At 37.4% G+C, this 8987-nt stretch overlaps 1 pseudogene; it reads right to left on the minus strand.

Moving 5' to 3' along the window:
- Positions 1–3463: 3463 nt before the first annotated feature.
- LOC103232001 (periodic tryptophan protein 1 homolog pseudogene) lies at positions 3464–5163 on the minus strand (annotated as a pseudogene).
- Between the last annotated feature and the right edge of the window lie 3824 nt (positions 5164–8987).

Consider the following 8987-nt stretch of genomic DNA (forward strand, 5'->3'; position numbering starts at 1 on the left):
TTTGTAGTTGTTAGGAGGGCATGGATTTCCAAGCTGCTTACATGCAGAACCACAAACTAGAAGTACATACATAGCTTTTAACAACAACAACAACAACAACAACAATAAAAATGAAAAGAAACACCATAGAGGCAAGAAGGAAAATATTCTGAAGGGGCATGTCAATCATCAGAACCAGACTCAGGTATGAAATGGGGAGAATGCTTAATATATTTAGGCTTTAACATAAAAGTAGGCAACATGCATGACCAGAAAGGTGGCAATTTTAAAAAGAATCAAAAGGAAATGCTACAAATAAAAAATACAACAACAGAAATGAAGAATGCCTTTGACAAGTTTGTTAATAGAATGGACACAGACATGAATAGAATCAGTTAACTTGATGATAGACCAATAGAATCTTTCCAAACTGAAATACAAAGAGATAAAAGAATTACAGAAAAAAAACCAGAGTAGAACATACAAGAACTGTGGAACAATAGCAAGAAGTATAACATATACAAAAGTGGGGCCAGGCTCAGTGGCTCACGCCTGTAATCCCAGCACTTTTGGAGGCCGAGGTGGGCGGATCATGAGGTCAGGAAATCGAGATCATCCTGGTTAACACAGTGAAACCCCGTCTCTACTAAAAATACAAAAAATTAGCCAGGCGTGGTGGCGGGCGCCTGTAGTCCCAGCTACTTGGGAGGCTGAGGCAGGAGAATGGCGTGAACCTGGGAGGTGGAGCTTGCAGTGAGCCGAGATCGTACCACTGCACCTAGGTGACAGAGTGAGACTCTATCTAAAACAAACAAACAAACAAACAAACAAACAAAAAACATAACTGTAATACCGTAAGGAGAAGAAAGAACAAATGTCACAGAAGAAATATTTGAAGACATAGTGGACAAGAACTTTCCAAATTAATGACAGATACTAAACTACACATTCAAGAAGCTCAAAAAACAGGATAAACATGCACAAACATGCACTACACACACACACACACACACACGCATATTATATCTAGACATATCACCTTAAAAGAGAAGAAGACCAAAGACAAAAAATTCAATCCATTTATCAAAGTGTCTACAGTTTCTGAATCTAGAGATATGAAACAATAATAAATTTGCAAAGGAAATTTTTTAAAAAGCAGCCCATAACATTGGTGAAGCCAATGTGCACATAAGGTTATTTTATGGAGGTGCAAGTAAGATTATTTTAGTATCAAAGGAACACATATGATAAAGAAATGTTTGGAATATAGAAAGAGGAGGCAGGAGGAAAGTTTTGGAGGTGATGGATGTGTTCACTACCTTGATTGTGATGATGGCTTATAAATGTATGCATATCTCCAAATCCATCAAATTGTATATATTAAATATGTCCAGTTTTTCATATATCATTTACACCTCAATAAACTGTGAAAAAAATATAGAGAAAAAGAAAAGGAAAGAAAGAAAGAGAGAAAGAAAGAAAGAAAAAAGAAAGAAGAAAGAAGAAGAAAGAAAAGGAGGGAGGGAGGGAGGGAGGAAGGCAGGAAGGAAGGAAAGAAGGAAGGAAGGAAGGAAGGAAGGAAGGAAGGAAGGAAGGAAGGAAGGAAGGAAGGAAGGAAGGAAGGATTTGAATAGAGTGATAGAGTCCTCTTACCAGAATTTGTTCTACCACTTACAAGATAAAAGACATTTGAGTTTTGCAGAGAAGATTTGTGTGAAATACACATAGAGTAATTCTATTGTCTCTGTTCTCCAGCAACTTTACATCATTGTCTCTGTGGAGACGGCCTACTGCTTCCTTGATCCTGTTCACGTGTGAGAGTTTACAAAGCCTCTAAGGAGTTTTGTAATATACATATATTCAGTAAATTATTTTTGCCTCAGACTGTAAAGGAAATTTGTTTCATATATAAACACTTTGGAATATAGGGAAAGCATAAAGAATCCAGCCACCCATAGATAACCATTTCAATATCTTTTGGATACTCTTCTCAACATTTAAGAAAAAATTTTGCACACAAGATCATATATCATCCAGTATTGAATCTATTTTAGTTCATTTAGTGTTGCTATAAAAGAATATCTGAGGTTGTTAATTTATAAAGAAGAGAGGTTTATTTGGTTCATGGTTCTGCAGGCTGCACAAGAAGCATGACACCAGCATCTGCTTCTGGTGAGGGCCTCAGACTGCTTCCATTCATGGCAGAAGGTTAGCGAAGCTGACGTGTGCACAGATCACATGGCAAGAGAGAAAGCAAGCAGGGAGAGGGAGGTACCAGGCCCTTTTTAACAACCAGCTCCCTTGGAAGCTATCAGGGTGAGAAATCACCTATTACAGTGAGGACAGCAGCAAACCATTCATGAGGGACCTGCCGCAATGACCCAAACACCTCTCATTAGCCCCACCTTCAGTGCTGGAGATCAAATTTCAACATGAGGTTTGAGGGGACAAACATCCAAACTATAGCAAAATCCTAAATATTTCTTTGCTACACATTATATAATCAGGGCTTCCCCTTTTACAATTTAAATTTCTTTGTAAACACCATTTAATGATTGATTGCCCAATACTGGAGGGTGAGAATCATCATATGCATCCTAACAATTTCTTTATTGCCTTTTATTTTATTTCAATAGTGCAGCATTGAACTTTTTGCATATTTGGCCACATTTAACACATATTGCTAAATTCCTTTCACTAAAAACATATAATAGTGCTATACACTGTATTCATTATAACGCTGATTAGTTTTTTTTTTTTCCATCCTTTAATCTCTTTAATTCACACATCTGTCCTTTGTATAAAGAGGTGTTTTGGTGAACCCAAGTTGTTGCATCAATGACATTCCACAGTATTAACACTAGAAAGATTGAAGTCACATTCATGAATTATACAAGAAATATCAAAGGTTCATGAACTGATTATTCTTCTGGCAAGTTAGGGTTGGGTCTCATATTATCAAACTAATTTTTAATGCCTACTAAAATTCATACTTAATAGGAAGACAATCTACAATTAAAATTGTCCCTTGTTAGGTGGAGAGCAAAGACTTATTCACACTGAATCTTCCATGCCTTGTATAGCACTGGGCACAGAATGGCATTCAGTGTTTTGAGAATGAATGAATGGTCTGCCTCTTGTCTTTGATAACAGTGAATATCATGCTAGGAAAACAGGGGCATGTAACTTTTACTTACCAAACTCTATGAGTTGCATTGAGCATACTTCTCAATCACGAGCATTAATTTAAGAATAGTTAGGAAGGAAAGTGGAGTCTCTGGGGCACTTGCCTCTGTTTGTGGCCTCCTGTGCAATCTTAGCCAAATAACAACCTTTCCAGGCCTAGGTTTACCCATCTTTTAATATTACAGGATTTTATGCTTTAAAAATTCTATAAATTACTACATATTTGCAAACCTAGATTAACTGTGACAGATGGTATGTTTGAGGAACTATTTTTTTTAAATCCTTTTTATTACTCTTTTAAGAAATGCAACAAGAGCCTTACAAACCATCCATTTGAAGAGCAAGCACAAAGACCAGCTCTGTTTGTGGTGCCACCACAGTTGCAGAAAGGAATATCAGGCAGTCAGAAATGAATTGTGTTTCAGTCACTCTGCATGGTTGCTGCCACATATGGAACATTTTTAGGCCAACTTTTCAAAATTCCCAGTTAAGGTAAATGGGAAATTAGATTATCTTCATTAAGACTCCATGGGTGTGTCTGAGCTCCTGCTGCCAAAAGGGCCACTAATAGATGAATTTCTTGCACTCCTGAGAACATGCCTCTCTCGTCTTCCAAATGCTTCATTTACCGAAGAGACTGTGCTTATATCCCAGACCCAAAGCCCTTCTTTTTGACCTCCAAAGGCATAAATAAATGGCAAATCAGGGCAACATGAAGAACAGAAGAGAACTCCCATTTTCATGTCCCTAGAATGAACTAGACTTGGCCTATCTCCTAAGATGTCCCAGATCTTCACATATTTGTCAACTGAAGCAGTCACGAGACAGCCCTTGATTTGACTGCTAAGATCAAGACCAGAGATTTCATCATTGTGCGCATTAAGTGTAAAAATTGGCTTATCTGAACCTGCATCCAAATTATACACAAAGCCATCATCTGTACTGGCCAAAAAATGACAAGGTGAAAAGTGATTCCAAGTCACTCTATCTGCCTACTGAATCGCCACATTCGATGGCTTTCATCTGGACTTCGGCAGTCATACAAAGCCAGAAATCAGAGTCTGTGCTTCAAATGGATGAAACTGCAGCGTTTGGACCTTGTCTGTGTGTATAGTGAGGCTAGCTGCTGGTTTCCCCAAGGACATATCCCACAATTACAGTGTTGTCCGCTGACGCACTTGCTAAAACATTTCTGATTAGCTTATTCCATGAAAGGTCAAGAACAGCATCGGTATGCCCTTCTGCTGAGAAACTCTTCTTTCCTTTCTTTTTCTTCTTTTTTGAAAGTTTACTTTAGAGTGTGAAGACTGGCTCTAAAGAGTCCACTATATCAAGGTCCCACACTTCAATAACAGGGGTCATGTTTCCTACAGCAATGTAATTTCCAGTAGAATCATCTGGGCTAGGATCAAAATTCAGCCATTCCACACTCAGAGGATATGCAGACAAGAGTATATCCTGATGTACACAAAAAGAGTCTTCTTCTTGATTATAAACATGCACCTCTAAATTGCACTGGTCCTGTTCAGCTCGGCCACAAACTATGAGATTATCACTGGGCTTAAGCAAGAAATCTTCAAGTTCCTATTGTTCTGTATCTTTCAGAGTAACGTAAGGATCTTGATCATTACTCCCGTAGACCGTAAGACCCAAGAGAGATTCACCAAGAGTCTCAGCATCTGGGTCATCTTCCTCATCATATTTATATAAGTCGTACTTAGCTCATCATCAATGAGCGTCCTGTCGTCCTCTGGGTCACCATCCTCCAGGGGCTCTCTTGGGCGTGCCTGGGTGCGTGCACTCTGCATGCCATCTTCTGAAGGACTGCCTGTCTCCTCTTCATCAATGCCACCACCCACCTTCTTCTTGCAATTTCTCCTTTGCCTCAGCAATGAGACGTTTTACTTCTTCTTTACTCAGCTCTACCTTGTCTGGTGTCTCTTTGGCCATGCCGCAGCGGACCCAGGCCACATACCTCACCTGGCAGCTGCGGTTCATGACCCTCAGGTCAAGGGCGTGTCAGGCTAGAAACTGGCCGCAGCATGACGGACCACAGCCACGTTGCGACCACACTGTCGGGGCTCCGCACGGGGCCGCTCACGCTGAATAGGTTTTAACTATTGATAATTTGGTAGCTGAAAAATATCTCATTGTTTTGGCTTAAATAATATTTATTTGATTATATGTAAGTGCATATATAATTATAGGCACTTTATATTTAATACTTTTGTAAGTATTTTAAAATTTGCCCTGAGAATGTATATGATTCACACAATATATAATTAACATTTTAAAATAATTAAGACAAAAAGGAAATGGGTAGAAAAAAATAAAATCAATATTAAGAAGTTAAAACACAGAAGGAACACCATTAGGTGAACCATCAATATGACTCTAAGCTTTCTAGCAGCCAATTTAAAGAGGAAAACGTAAGAAGATAGAGTGTACATTGGTGGCGGCCAGAGGCCAGGGAGCATATGGGGGAGAGGTGGATGAAGACAGGTTGATTAAAGGGTACAAATATACAGTTTGATAGAAGAAATAAGACCGAGTGTTGGATAGATCAGTAGGGTAACTATACAATCTATTGTATATTTCAAAATAGCTGGAAGAATACTTCCAATCTCATTGGGTATTGTGAATAGCATTGCTATGATAATGAGTCTGCAAATATCTCTTCTCGAAAGACTCTGCTTTCGAATCTTTTAGATATATATGCATATATCAAATCTTTCCAGCATAATGACAAATATTTAAGGTGATGGATATCCCAATTACAATGACTTGACCTTTACAAATTATGTGAATGTATTCAATTATCATATGTACCCCACATGTTTGAACTTTGGACATTTAGATAATCTTGATTTGTATCTTCTCAATTTTTCAATACTTTCTAGAACTACAGGAGAACTCATTAACTCTGTCCCTTCTCTGGATTTCGCACACAAAAAATTGCCCCTGTTTTTAAATTTTTTTTTGTATTGTAGTAAAAACATATAATATTTATGTTTTTAACTTAAAATTGTGTGTGTTTAATATGTACACTCTGATGTTTTGATATAAATAAATGGTAAACTGATTATTACAGTTAAGCTAATTAACATATCTATCTCTTCACATAGTTACGTTTTTATGGTAAGAATACTCAAGATCTAATCTTTTAGCAAATTTCAAATATCCACATATGTATTAACTACAGCCCCCATGCTGTACATTAGATCGCTAGAAATTATTCATTCTACATCATTGAAACTTTGTACACTTTGACTAAAATCTCTCATTCTTCCCCTTCTCCTGTAACTAACATTCTACTCTCTGCTTCTATGAATTCAACTTTTTAAGATTCCACATGTAAATAAGATTATGCAGTAATTTTCTTTCTGTGTCTAGCTTAATTCACTTAGCATAATGTCTACCAGGTTCAACCATATTGTCACAGATGGCAGGATTTTCTTCTTTTCTAGGGCTGAATAATATCCCCTTATATATACATTGTTAAGTAAGTTGACCAAAACCATGTAACCAGTAGTGGAAGAAGGAGATGATAAACCCAGGACTGTCTAACTCCTGAGCAAAGCACTCATAAGCACTATAAAATAGTGTAGCTAACATTTATTGAGTGTATACTACGTGCCAAGCAGTAAGTTCTTTAAATATGTTATCTATTTTAGTTCTTATGACAAACTTGTAAGTTAGATTGGTACAAATATCCATGTTTTACTGATAAGCAAATCACTGTTATTAAGGATGTTATTTGCCATCAAAACAAAGGAATTGTATCATTAGCAGGAACAGTTGTATCTCTCATAAGCAATTGGTTTGTTATGACTTTATGGTCACTGTAGACCATGGAAAATATTTACTAAGTGCCTTCTATGTGCCAGGTCCTTGTTTAATGTTCTTCAGAAACATAAAACAAAACACCCAAATATTTCTTCCCTTTTGAATCTTATTTTCTAGTGGAAGAAATATTCTGTAAATAACCATATAGTGCATTACAAAATAAGAGTTGTGTAGAAGAGAAAAATAGAGCATAGCAAAGTGGATCAGAATATTCTTGGGGTGCTCACTTGAGCTAATGCTTCACTCTGGGGGAATTAGCCATGCAGCTGTATTATGGAAGAGTATTTCTGTCAATGAAAACAGCTGAGAAAAATACCTAAAGTGGGAGAGCAAGCCTGGTATATTTAAGGATCTGGAAGGAAGCCAATACGACTGCAGTGGAGTGGCTGAGAGGGTGAGGCGATTAGATCATAGAGGTGATAAATTAATCCAGTTAGACTTTATAAACCACTGTAACAACTTTAATTTTCCTCTGAGTTTGATAAGAAATATGGAAAGATTTTGAGTAGAGAAGTGACATGAGATGTCACAGGATATCTCCAGATGCTGTGTGGAGAGGAGACTGCCTGAGACAGGGTCAAAGTAGGGAGACCAGTTGTATTAGTCCATTTTCATACTGCTATAAAGAACTACCTAAAACTGGGTAATTTATGAAGAAAAAACGTTTAATTGACTCACAGTTCTGCATGGCTGGGGATGCCTAAAGAAACTTACAATCATAGTGGAAGGCGAAAGCGAAGCAAGGACCTTCTTCACATGGCTGCAGGAGCGAGAGCGAGCAAGGGGGGAACTACCAAGCACTTTTAAACCATTAGATCTCATGACAACTCACTCAGTATCATGAGAACAGCATGGAGGAAACCACCCCCATGATCCAATCACCTCCCACCAGGTCCTTCCCTCAACAGGAGGGGATTACCATTCAAGATGAGATTTGGGTAGGGACACAGAACCAAACCATATCACCAGTGAAAATACTATTATAATGGTCCACATGAGCAATGACAGTGGTTGGAACCAGAGTGATAACTATAGAACTGGTAATAAATGACCAAATTTTAAACATATTTTGAAGATAAAACCAAAATATTTTCCTTCCAGATTGGTTGTATATGGAATGTGAAGAGAAAGAAGGAGTCAATGATAATTAAATAAACAACTAAATGTAAACAGAATATTTAAAATGATAACAGCAGTTACATTAGTGTAAGATTATAGACTTTATTTTGTTCTTCATTCTCTTATATATTTTCCAGTTTCCTAGATAAATATAAATGGTTTCTATAATTAGAAGGGAGTAAATATATTTTTTAAATAAAACAATATTGAATCACCTGTTTTTCAAATATGAGGTTGGCGGCCAGCTGTGATGGCTCACATCTGTAATCCCAGCACTTTGGGAGGCCAAGGCAGGTGGATCACTTGAGGTCAGAAGTTTGAGACCCTCCTGGCCAACATGGTGAAATCCTGTCTCTACTAAAAATACAAAAAATCAGCCAGGCATGGTGGTGGTGCACGTCTGTAATCCCAGTTCCTTGGGAAGCTGAGGCACAAGAATTGCTTGAACCCAGGAGGCAGAGTTTGCAGTGAGCCCAGATTGAACCACTGCATTCCAGCCTGGGCAACAGAGTGAGACTCTATCTCAAAAAAAAAAAAAAAAAAAAAATGAGGTTGGCAAATATTTAGAGAATAGTGGCCAGTGTTGGTGATAATGCAGTAGAACTGGCATTCACACATAGCTGTAGCATTATGAATTGGTAAAGCTATTCTGGAGAGAAATGTATTCATGAAAGTTTTAGAAATGTTCATATAGTCACATATCAATGATTCCAGTTTTAGGAATTAACTGCAAAGAAACAATCAGAGATTTACTTTAATATTTAAAAGCAAAAATATTCATGTTTCATATGCAATTGTAATTGGAAAACACCTGAATGTCCAACAATATGGAATTCTTTTATTATATTAAAAAGAAT

Source organism: Chlorocebus sabaeus, chromosome X (assembly GCF_047675955.1).
Source record: "Chlorocebus sabaeus isolate Y175 chromosome X, mChlSab1.0.hap1, whole genome shotgun sequence".
NCBI classification, from domain to species: domain Eukaryota; kingdom Metazoa; phylum Chordata; class Mammalia; order Primates; family Cercopithecidae; genus Chlorocebus; species Chlorocebus sabaeus.